Raw genomic sequence first — 12,242 nt, 5'->3', positions numbered from 1 at the left:
AAACGGCATCTGCCATCACTCCCTCTCGCCACCAGTAGTCCCAGCAATGATGACACCACCTCCCGGGCGTCGGCTAGGCGCTCCGCCGGCCAGCTCGCCTTGCCGTCCCAGGCTCGCAGGACATGGGCCACCTGCGCCCCGCCACCACCACCACAGTGCGGTCCCCAGGCTCACCGCTCCCCACTTACCAGGGTCTCCACCGGAGGACAATTCTGCAGTCGCCGCAGCCGCTTTTGCCTCCGCCTCATCTGCAGCACCTCAGCGTTATCCTGGATTCCGGGTGCCTCCCGGTGACGAGAAAAGGGCTCTGCTTCTCGCCTTTCGTTCTCCCTGCTCCGCTCACTCGGGGTATACTTCTCCTGCTCCTCCCGTATAGTCGGCGGTTCCCAGGGAGAGGCGAGGCGCAGTCCCTTCCCGGGTGAGCGCTTTACCCCGCACCAGGCCATTGCACTCTCTTCCTATTGTCCGCTCTCACGGTGGAGTCGCCGCCATTTTGGTGTTGCAGCTCCCGGCTCTGTGCAGCTCGTACGGGCTCAGCAGGGGCCGCCCTTCCCACCGCAGTTACAACGGTCTTGGCTGGATACACCTGTCTTCCGCTGCTGTGTCGTTCTGCTGGCTGCCGCCCCCACTTTTCCTCCGATCCGCTATGCTCGATTTCGTCTGTGGTAAGAGCTCGAGGTGGCCGCCATTACAACTCGCCTCTGTGCCGGAGCTCCGATGCGCCATTACTTTCAGTTCACAACTGCCAGAGGGTCCACGGTCGCTCCCAGGTCCCCCGATCTATTACCCTACTGTTCCAACCCCGGTTTGGTCGAGTCGTTGGGCCCAATCGGCAATATTGGCAGGATAAATGTGGGATCAGGCGCGGAGCTCCGAGCTCACGCCGCCATTCCTGTCGGCGCCCAAGCCACGCCCCTTGACATGCACTAATTGATCATGTGATCCAGGCAACATAAATTTAAAGTGTTTGCTTTGTTGGCGCGAACTATGAACAACATTTGACTAAGGCATCGCTGAAACGCGTCATGTTTCTTCGTGTTTTCCGCATATGAATTAAAGTACCTTTAAAAATTGAACCGGTTCCAGAAACCAGTAATGGAGGAGGAATGAGCTATATATATATATATATATATATATATGTATGTGTGTATATATATATATATATATATATATGTATTACCTACTAGGTAGTTATAGTTAGGACCTATTTTCCATAGGAAATCTGCAACATTCTATGTGGAATAACTTTGGCGCCGGTTGACGAATCTTCACAAAATGTTCAAAACTAGTGGGGCGCTCAGGTCCGCTCCTATCCTGAAAGTCTCGGGGTGATTCGTGAAGCGTGTCACGATGTTACTCACCAGAGCCTCCTGATTTCCCGGTTTATTTCCTTCTTGGTGCTGCGCGGTCCCAAATCCTTCCTGAATCAACCAAGCCGACAAAATTATATCAATCCTTGTCGAATTGATTGATCCCTGGGGGAAAGGGGAATTGGAATGAGAAAACAAGACAAAACACTGGACTCCATCTTCTAGGAAGTCGTGTGGTTGTTTCTCAGCTAAAGTGACTCTGAGTTCTTCTCTTGGTTATCTTTAAATTGGAACAACAAATTATGAATATTGAAAATACAATGTCAGCTCCTTATGGTATCAAAATTTCACAGCTTATTGCCTACCTAATTGTAGAAGAACCCATACACACTCTTCAATATATATAGCATTTGTATCCTCATGAGAGCCTTTAACTATGTAGAGAAAAAACAATTAGTTATAGCATCAAACAAATACGTACATTATTATTCATGAAGTTAGAGGGCTAATAGTGTTAGCAGTGCTTATTCAATTATTAACCATACCTTGACTCTCTGAGATGACTTGTCCAAAATGGGGTTCTAAAATTAAAAAATAAGAAAGCAAACACAGAGCACAATGCACTTTTATGTACAATGAATCTCTTCTTCTTCAGAAACCTTCACATGCACAGCTACCAAACTTAAATGCTCCAAGATTGCTCCAGATTATTTGTTTCCAACAATCTGAGTTCCAAAAATAGGTCCGTTGCAATGCTGTATCACTTCTCATTAAAATAAAGCAGAACATAATTGTCTTTTTATATCAAGGTCTTTGCTCAATGTCCAAGTCTCTTATTTCCAAACACAATGTACTTTTAAACTTAAACAAATGCAAGCGCGATGTAGCGCGATTTAGTTTTAACCTCTAGAATGTTAGAAGGTCAAAAATTAGCTTACCGGTGTTCATTTGAGATTGTTTTTTCAAACGTGTTCTATTTACCAGGTGCAGAGCTTGAAACAACTCACTCATGGTTTTGTTTATCTTTCCTCTGCAGGGTTAGAGGAATGCTCCTTAGTAAGGCCGCCGACCCAGGAAAGAACCAGCCCTACCTCCGGAAGGACTCGAGGGATGAGAAGGAAGAGGAATCCACGAATAGGACTGTAGGAAGAAGCTAGCTCCGTGACGGCTATTTTTTCAGTCAGGTATGTTCAGCGGGGATTTAGTATTGGGTCCAGAGATTCCAACGGTGACGGGATGAAGCGAAGCACCGTTTGGAAGCGGGTGGGGTTTTTATAGCCTGGCAGTGCACGAGCGCTCCCTTATGCCTGCGTTCTGCACATGTTCTAACTGTGACAGCTCAACCACCAGCCCACGTGCAATTCAAACAGCCGCACAAAGAATCGCCCATGTAAACAACAAGCATTGCTACCTACAGTTTTCTTATGGAATACAATTGCAAATACATTTCAGCTAAAAATACCAAACACAACGAGGGCATAGAATGTTTCAGGTAGCTTTCTGGGCTATCAAGACTGAGTACAATGACAGCAATTATCAGGCGATCAGGATCAAGACAGAACTCTAACAAAGTGGGGGACGAGAAAAAAGGGGGTCCCAAACCGTGTTTTCCACATGCAATTTTCCATAGGAACCGTTCATCGCGGCTACAGCCCGAACTGCTAAACAGAATTACACCAAATTTGGCAAAGAGGTAGTCCTTGGTTCAGACTCGTGTCTTTTGCTTAAATGGTGTAAATCCGTTCAGTAGTTCCTGAGAAAATCACATTTAAAAGTACATATATATCTATGGCCGCGGTGGATCCACGCATGCTGAACGCACCCTAAGCACACCATGCTGATTGCACGCTGAATGCTAATTGGCTGTTAAGTGGTTGTCAACACTCGAAACCAGGAACTGTTGGCAGCCATTTTGTGCCTCAGTAGAAGCGAAGATCTAGAAACTAGTGGAACAAGTGTACAAAACGTATAAAGGGGGCAGGTTAGAAATATTTTGACCCTCTAGACCTGCTTAGGGGGTCCCAAAACATTTTTTTCTTTTTAAACTGAGAAATGTGCACTGGGTGCATGGATCGCCCGAAAAAATACATCGTGCGGGCTCCTGTGCTTGTTTATGAATTAGCTACCTGGGAGGGTCAAATCCCGGGGTCTAACATATTACATTTGATGGGGGTTCAGAGGGGCCCTGTAGCCTGGGGACTGCCATTTCTCGGTGCTACAAAATAAATGGTCGAGGGAGCTCAAAGGTCCATCTAAGCCCCGGGGATTACCAGCCTCCAGGTCTTTTTATATTTTGGGAGTGGGGCCGCGTGGTCCCCATTCTGGAGCAGTCGAAAGCCTTGGGGAACAGCACCCCCAGGAGCAACTCCTGCTGTGTCTTGGCGTGCCTACCCCCGGGACACTGCTGTTTGCTATGGCAGGGCAGGAGTCGAGGTTCCCGCTCTGTCATAGCAAACTTGAGGGCATATTAACAAGTGCCATTTAGTCGCAATTTTTTTTAACAACCCAAAAATACATTGGAAATTATATCACCCTATTTACTAGGCGCCGCTAAGATGCATTAACGCATGTTAGCAGCTGGTTTGCTAACGGCACGCCTCGTATCTCCAATAAGTTGCAATGTCGGCGTTCCCAGTAGCAAGGTAGGTGTTCCTATGACAATATAACATGGAAGAGGGAGGTATGACAACAGCGTTGTATTTACAAGGCGGCCCTGGATTTGAGGACCGATAGCAAAACTCTTGGTAATTGCGGTTTATGTCGGATCTTAACATCTGTTCTGAAGTAGACTTAAGCATGTTTAATATGCGAGGTGGATTGATATGTTAAGTCCGCAGTCTTATATTAACAAACTTTTCACTTGCAAACATGATATATCGCTGTATTTCTTGCGATATTGGAGGCATATTTACCAGGACAGCGTTAAAATTATCGTCGCTTTAGCATTAGGAAAGTGCTGTTAAAGCGGCCATTATGGGCTAAATAATAGGCTTTTGAGAACTTGTGAGAATTCCAATTGAAGCCCAGGTTTACACCAGAACATTTTAACGCTGTCCTTGTAAATATGCCCATTACAGACTCCTAATTTTACCATAAAAAAAATATCACCTACTACTAATTTTTATTCTTCATCGGGATCCCATCCCATGGGCGTATATTCAACGTTGGGGACTGTGGGTGGAGGCTCAATGTCCCTATGGTGTCAGTCAGCTCCCTGCGTCCTTCAGAAGCCACCATTACTTTTCCACACGGGGACCTGCTAATTTGCCTCTCCGTGTGGGGAAAAGCATTCTGCTTTGTATTTTAAAAGAGATAGTAGGTTTTTGTGTTCTCTCTTTCAAAATGCAAACCAAGTTTGCTATAGCAGGGCGGTAACCTCGGCTCTCACCTTGCCATAGCAAACAGCAGTGTCGAAAATATCTTCCGGCAAGACAACAAAGGATTTTGAAGTCCATTATCACCATTTTAGCTGTAGTTTGCTGCCGCTAAAGTAGCAATAATTTTAACACGGTCCTTGTAAATATGCCCCTAAGTTTTAGAATGTCGACAATCCCGTCTCCCATTTAAATAGGCAGGAAGTATTTAGTGAAGTGCACACTGTGAATCGTGACGCAACAGTGTCTCCTTGTGATCGATAAAGAATCAAAATTTGCCAAGCTAAGTAACGGTAAGTTTCAATTCTATTAAGGACACAGAGGCGAGGATTATGCAATATTCTTTCTCTGCTTTATTTAATTCCATTTTTCCACAGCAGCAAGATAAACACATAAACAAATATTTTTTATCCATGGAGATGATCCAAATGGAGAAAAACAGTATAACTTTCAAAGGGTTGAAAACTGACTACAACACCCATGAGTCCATTGTTAACCAGGCTTAGTCCCTCTTCAGTGTTAGTAAGTCCTAGAAAGGTCCTTCCTCCTGTTTGTCCCTCCTCTTTCTTCGCACGTACAGCTCAGTATCACTGGTCTTGTTTGGCACCGTCATGACCTAAAACACAAGATACCATTGTAAGGTTCCTGAGAAAACCTAAATCTCAAGCCATCATAAGGAAAAGCACCAAGGCAAGCAGTCATATAACATATCTACACATTTAAGAAAAAGATTTACATACCGCCATATGGGCGGGTTCGCACTACTGTGCTGCAGGAGGGATAATCCTCGCCTCCGTGTCCTTAATAGAATTGAAACTTCCCGTTACTTAGCTAGGCAAATTTAGATTCTATGTCAGAACCAGAGGCTCCGATTATGCTAGTTCAAAGCTTACTCACCACCAAATGAGCAACATCCACCACCGGTTTAAAGTAGAACTGCTTGAAGGTGGAATCGGAGGACCAGTCCGCGGCCTGCATAAGATCTTCCAAGTGGGCACCTAGAGAATACACCTTCGAGGCCATGGGCCCTTCTGGCTGAATGTGCACCAAACTTCTTTGTGTCTATACCCGCCTCTTGCATGACCAAGTGCACCCACCTTGCAATAGTGGGGGAAGAGACTGCTTTGTGCGGTTTCCTTAAAGCAATAAGGAGCTGTCTTTCGCCAGAGGGCGCAATTCCAAAGTTAGGTCCTCATAGGCATTGAGGCACTGCACAACACATAGCTTGGGCATTTCAGCAAAAAACAGGTTAAAAATTGATCTAGAAGCAGACTTCGTAGGTCGGCCAACCGTGAAAGTCACCCCATCCGGGTGGAAATGTCCAATGCACGCATGTCCGAAACCCTGCGACAAGAAACTAAACACAACATGGCCAGCTTAGCAGACAACTCCTTAAGAGAAAGGTACCTGTTAGGTTGCCATGAAAGGAACAGATTGAGAACCACGTTCACATCCTACAAGACAGAGTACCGCGGTTCAGGGGTCAACGACAAACGGAAACCCCTCAAGAGTCAGCACACAAAAGGGTGTTCGCGTACCGGAGAACCCTCAACCGGTTCATGGCCAGCTGAAATAGCGGAGCACGTAGCGTTAATGGTACGGTATGCCAGGCCATCGGTCGCCAATTCAGCCAAAAAATTCAGGATGGGAACAACTACTGCGACCATGGGATCCAGGTCCCGTCGAAGACACCAACGTAGCCACTTCGCCCAGGCGGACCAAAAAACCTTTGAGGTGCTGGAAGCCCATGCCTTTGATAAGAGAGTCTCAGATGGCACCAAAAGGCTTGGGAGCGACCAGTGTCACCTGTAAGGGACCATGCCATGAGGAGGAGAGAGCCTTGAGAGACCAAGTTGTGCTGCTCCCCTCCTGGATTCTGAAGAAGATGAGGAAATAGGGGGAGTAAGATTGGAGAATCCCAAGAAAGTTCCAGAAGAACTGGAAACCACACTTGGTACCTCCAAAGCGCTGTCACCAACTCCACCTCCGCCTTCTAGCGGCGGACTTGAGCCGCCAGGCGCAAGATCATGGAGAAAGGAGGAAACGCGTAACTCTTCTCCTGACCCCATTCCTGCAGGAAAGCGTCCGTTGCTTGTGCTAGCAGATCCGGTCTCCAACTGTAAAATCTCGGGAGTTGGTGGTACAAGCTGGACGCAAACAGGTCCACTGAGAAGGGGCCCCAAAGGCCGACCAACCACTGAAAAACCTTAGCATCCAGCTTCCACTGACTGGAGTCCCTCAAACGCCGAGAATGTCAATCCGCAACCTGGTTGGCTTGACTCGGCGGGTATTCTGCCATCACCGACACGTGGTGTGCCAAGAAAAAACCCTAGAATTCCTTCGCCAAGTTCGCTAGGGCATGGGAACGAGGGCCCGCCAGGTGGTTGATGTAACGCACCGCGGAGACATTGTCCATTTTTAACAGAACACACGAGCGAACTCTGCCCTTGGTCCAACCCCGGACGGCAAAGGAGCTGGCCAAGAGCTTCAGACAATTGATGTGAAGCTCCTGCTTGTCTAATGGCCAAACGCCTCCAGTAGAGAAATCGCTGCAGCGAGCTCCCCACCCCGACCTGCTGGCGTCTGACTTTATGACAATGTCGGGAACCGCCCCAAAAATGGCCCTGCCCTTCCAGGCGTCCATATGGGCCAACCACCATGACATCTCTTCTATGACCTCATCGGAGAGAGGGACCAACTGGTCGTATGACAACCCCCTTCTGAGATGATGTGCTTTCATGCGTTGCAGTGCCCGATAGTGCAGGGGCCCCAGAAAGATTGCCTGGATGGATGAAGACAGCAGCCCTACCACCCTGGCATTCTGTCAGAGGGAAATGTGAGTCTTTGCGACTGTCTGACGAAGCAGATGCCGAATATTGGTCATTTTCCGAGAGGGAAGACTCAAAGACGAGTGGACCGAGTCTACCACAAACCCTAGGAAAACAATGCTTTGTGTCAGGATGAGAATTGACTTGTCCCCGTTGATAATGAATCCCAAACCCTGAAAAAGGGAGACCGTCTGTTGCACCTGGCATGACAGCGTCTGAGGGGGTTGAGCCATGAGAAGGATGTTGTCCAAATAGACAATGATCCAAACACCCTTACTCTGAAGGAACTCCACCGCCGGATGGAGGATCTTTGTGAAGCACCAGGGTGCTGAGGACAGTCCGAAAAGGAAGGGCGGTGAACTCGTAAACTTGCTGCCTTCATTGGAACTGCAAGAACTGACGATGAGGAGGATGGATCGGTACGACCAAATTCGCATCCTTGAGGTCTAGCCTTGCCATCCAATAGCCCGGCAAAACAACATCCAGGAGGAGATGAATCCCCTCCATCTTGAAGTGCCGGTACACCAATCATCCATTGAACTCTTTCAGGTTGACGACCGGGCGTCACCCCCCGTCGGTCTTCTCCACTAGGAAGATATTGCTCAAAAAACCCCGGGGATGCAAAGCCGCTCGACAAATTGCCCCTCTGCGCAAAAGCTCGGAGACTTCCTCGTCAACCAGGCGGGCGTCTGCCAAAGAGAAGGAGATGGGATGAGAAAGCTCCCTTTGCGGGGGGATCGTAAAACTCGATGGGAAAACTCCGAATTGTTTGCAGGACCCAAGCGTCGTTCGTGACGGTCCTCCAGGCCTCTTGAAAGGCTGCCAACCGACCCCCAATAAAGCCTTGAGAAGGAGGAATCAGACTTACCGCCGGATGCAGGTCTGCCTGCGTTGTTCCTGTATCCACCACGGCCACAGAACTTCTGTTCCCTGGTTGGATAAAAGTTGGTGTAAGTGGCGGAAGTGCTGTACGGACCCCGCCCAGAGCCTTCTCCCCTGCCGGGATTAGATTGCTGGCCACGGCCAGTCGTGCGGCCCCTGCCACGACCTGCCCGTTGGAAAAATGGTTCTGGAAGACTCCTTGGATATTGGATTGGGCCTTGTCCAAGCTAGTGAAGGTGGCCACGAACTTACTCAACTCTTTCACAAAAGGGTCCCTAAAAAGGCCCCCCTGTGCAACCTCTCCAGCCTCTGAAGATGCCAAGTTGACCAATTTGGGATCCAGTTTAATAAGGAGCGAGTGCCTCCATTCGGTCGAGAGGGCACAGTTGGCGTTACCTAGGAAGATAATCGCCCGCTGTGCCCAATTCGAGAGAACCTCGGGGAATATGGCAGACCCTGATACTTTCGCGTCCTCCGCCATGTCCAAGATTTTCGTCATGGGCTCTACCGCGTCAAGGAGCTTATCCTAACAGGAGCACCAGGAGCGATCAATACATTTCTGGGGGTCCTTAATACACTTGGCCAGGAAGGTGGCCATCTTGGAGTCGAGCTCCGGAGTGCAGGCCAACTTCCCCTCCAAGGTGGGGCGAGGACACTCAGCTCTTAAACAGCCCCTAGCCCCTTCCCCTAAGGGTTTGCGGAGGCGGCCTGCCACGAACTTGGCCACCTTGTCCCAAGGCGCCCAGGCCGCCGACCGCGGATGGACAATGTCGTCTGGGTTAAGCATGCCTGAGGAGTCCTGGGGTAAGTCTGTGGTAGGACGTGCCGGTCGCAAAGACCGTGAAGACCCCTCCTCATCGTCCGAATCTGCCGGGGAGCCCCCATCCAGAGTGGGCGAGTCCAGGCCAACGGACTCCGCGGGGACCAGGGCCGGAGAAGGCACAAGGGGCGGATTGGACGTCTTTGCTCGAAAGGCGCCTCTGAGCCGCTCGAAAGCGTCCAAGTCTACCCCTTGGGGCTCCTCCGGGCCCCCCTCCGTGCGACCCCTCTTCGGAAGAGAGGGCCCCTCCCCTTGGGGTAACGTAGGTACCGACCTAGGGGGGTCCGAATAGGCGCCGGTGAACTTGGCGCATTCCGCTATGATGCGGTTGGCTAGGCGCTCCTCCATGGATCCCACAACATCATTGACACACTTAAATATGGACTTCCACAGCCTGGAAGAACTGATCATCTAGAGGTAGGTACTGGCCCTGTTCCTCGTAATACTCGTCGTGGCTCATGTTGACAAGTTAACCCAGGCCACCAGGAGACTAAACTCACTGCACCCCAGCCAAAGTCCTGACTCACTAAAAGGGGTGTCTTTCCCCCCCAATTCATGGGAGCTTGTAACAGAAACCCCACTGTATGGCAAAAAAGGGGACCTCTCCCCCTAAAGATCAAAGGGAGCCTAGACACGGGGAATGAAGAGAGTATACCCTTGTACTAGAATGGGCAGCCTGGCAGACCGTAACGATTTTCGGGCGTGGTGAAACCCCGACGTGTAGGCAGCTCAGGCCTCAAGCGCGCAGGGCCTCAGGCCAACCTGACAGGCCCAAACAGCCACCAGGCGTGCTAAAGGCTTCCTGAGCCGAGCAAATCTGCCCGCAGGCGTTTTTCGTGGCAGCGCCGCAGTACGGATCCCCACGGGGGCTTGTTAATGAATGCTCTGCGAAATACGGACCCCCAGGGCGCGTCAATCAATCAATGAATCAATCATTTATAAAGCGCACTACATACCCGCGAGGGTCTCAAGGCTGCCACTTTTAGAAGTTGGCAAGTCTGTGTGCAGTGAATGTCAATTGCCTGTCCGGCTTTGATTGGATGGAGCTGGCTGGTGTGCTTGGCTCCAGGAACCAGGATGGGTCTGCCCGGTGGTGAATAGGGAGATCTGCATGTAGATGGGAGGGAGGAGTTGCACCTGGGACCTGAATAGGGCTGTACCTTCCCTCCACAATGCTGGCTCCGCCCCCTGTGGTGCGTCTGATGTCCCTAGCCTGTCCTGTGAATAGGGAGTGGGGCTGAGCAAAAGAAAGTGCTCAAGAACCAGTTGTAACTGGTTCTCCCCCTGCCCTACAGCCTTAGACAAAGGAAATATATGTATAAAAAGGGGCTGTGACCCATGTAAATTGTTCTCTCTTGTTCTAGCTTGAGGGGGGTCTGCTGCCGCTGCTTTTGGGCCCCAGGAGGAACCACGACTGGGGACTGCCTCCCTGCTGAAGGGCCCTGTGAGCTGGCCCCTGGGCCCAGCCTTTGCCCCCCCCTGCACTATGAAGGATTTCCCTGAACTTTGCCCTGGATTTTTGAGGACTTCAAGTGCCTGGGAAGCGCTATCTCTTTATTTCCTGGGGAGCACGCTATTGTTCGGGCCACGAGGAGCTGCTGCTGTTAACTTGCAGCATGGAACTACAATCCTTTGCCAAGAGGGAGTCCCCCCCGACGTGGGGATCTCCCTACATCTGTGCCTACTCGAGCAGGAGCCCACCCTGCATTGTGTGCCTCGCGGGTGCCTACCCCACATTGGTGGTGATTCTGCGTGTGGTGGTGGAGCGGGTGCCCACCCCGCCTGAGTGCCGCTTTTTTTAGTTTTTTTCCCCGGAGCCTACCCTGTATTTCAGCCGCCGTAGGAGGAACCCGGAAGTTGTACCTCGCAGCCTGGGTTGCGGGCGGAGCTTGGAAGCGACCCAGAAGAGGAGTGCCAGTCGGAGCACAGGCGGAGCCATGCCTGTGTTCCCGGAAGACACCAGAAGCCAGGCAAACTGTGGCGTGACGTGGGCGGGGCCGCAAGAACCAGGAAGTGGATGGAAGCCTACCCTGTGCTCCTGTGCCGACTGGAGAAAGCTGGCGTCTCTACCCTGGGCCCCCGAGAGCGAGGGAGAGCCCCAGATGCTGCCAATGCCGCCAAGCCTACGGAGGGGTGCTGCCGTGGCCCCCGTGTGAAGGGAAGAGCCCCGCGAGTAACAAGAAGAAACAGGCAGCCATCTGGAAGTGATGCAGAGCGGGCACATGGCACATTGTCGGTGCCTGCCCCCGTATATCAGCCTCGCGCAAGCCGACACCAGAAACAGAGGAGTCCCGGAGAGCCCCGCGGTCTTGCCGGTGAGTGTGAATCCTTGGTTCAGTGTTGTGAGAGGGGGCGTTGGGGCACATTGCCGGTGCCCGCCCCCCTTCTGCCAGTGCTACCTTCATTGGAGGGCATTGTTTGGCTCATAAGAGCGGCGCCGCAGTGTTGGTGCCCGCGCACTTCCCCCCAGTTGCCCAGCAGCCGCCATGTCGGGCCATTGGATTATTTCAAGTCCCAGAGTAGGACTCCAATGCCTAGGGCATAATTACTTTAGAGCCCGCGAGGCTCCAACTGGGGGCCTATTGTTTATAGAAGTCCCAAGGAGGACTTGGAGGCCACGTCCAGTTAAATGTCCCAGGGGGGCACCTAAAAACCCCAGCGAGGCCCAGAGGCAGTGTAGTGCCAGAGCTTTGTTTGGCCAATTCTACAGCTGCCCCGCCTGGCAGACGTCTGCTGCAAAGTCTTGCGCAGGTTGGCACAACAGGGCACAAGGAGTGCCAGTGCCCCTCTTTGGGATATCACAGCTGCCCAGCAATTAGTGGGCAGCTGCCACGTTGAGGCTGTTCCCTTGCATTGTTGCTTGTGGCTGCGTGCGCAGCCAGCCCTGACTATTTGGGACAAAGGGCTTTTGAGCCCCGTGAGAGGCCAGTTGGCCTAGGGACAGTGTTCCTGTGTTGTGCCCCCACCTGGGGCGCACTGTGTCTATGCCTAATGTGATTCTTGTGCAAGGTGATTGGTGATTTGTGTT

The 12,242-nt window shown here is 51.0% G+C and overlaps 1 long non-coding RNA gene across 1 annotated transcript in view; it reads left to right on the top strand.

Moving 5' to 3' along the window:
- LOC144827250 (uncharacterized) overlaps positions 1-12,242 on the top strand; it is a 645,184-nt gene that overhangs the window by 304,815 nt on the left and 328,127 nt on the right. Inside the window, exon 3 of the long non-coding RNA XR_013610100.1 lies at positions 2,347-2,494. This is a non-coding gene — a long non-coding RNA (uncharacterized LOC144827250). The remainder of the gene's footprint in view (positions 1-2,346; positions 2,495-12,242) is intronic.

The sequence above is a fragment of the Lissotriton helveticus genome, chromosome 4_1 (assembly GCF_964261635.1).
Source record: "Lissotriton helveticus chromosome 4_1, aLisHel1.1, whole genome shotgun sequence".
Taxonomy (NCBI): domain Eukaryota; kingdom Metazoa; phylum Chordata; class Amphibia; order Caudata; family Salamandridae; genus Lissotriton; species Lissotriton helveticus.
Note: the sequence above shows the minus strand (reverse complement) of the source record. Positions and strands in the feature narration are given on the sequence as shown.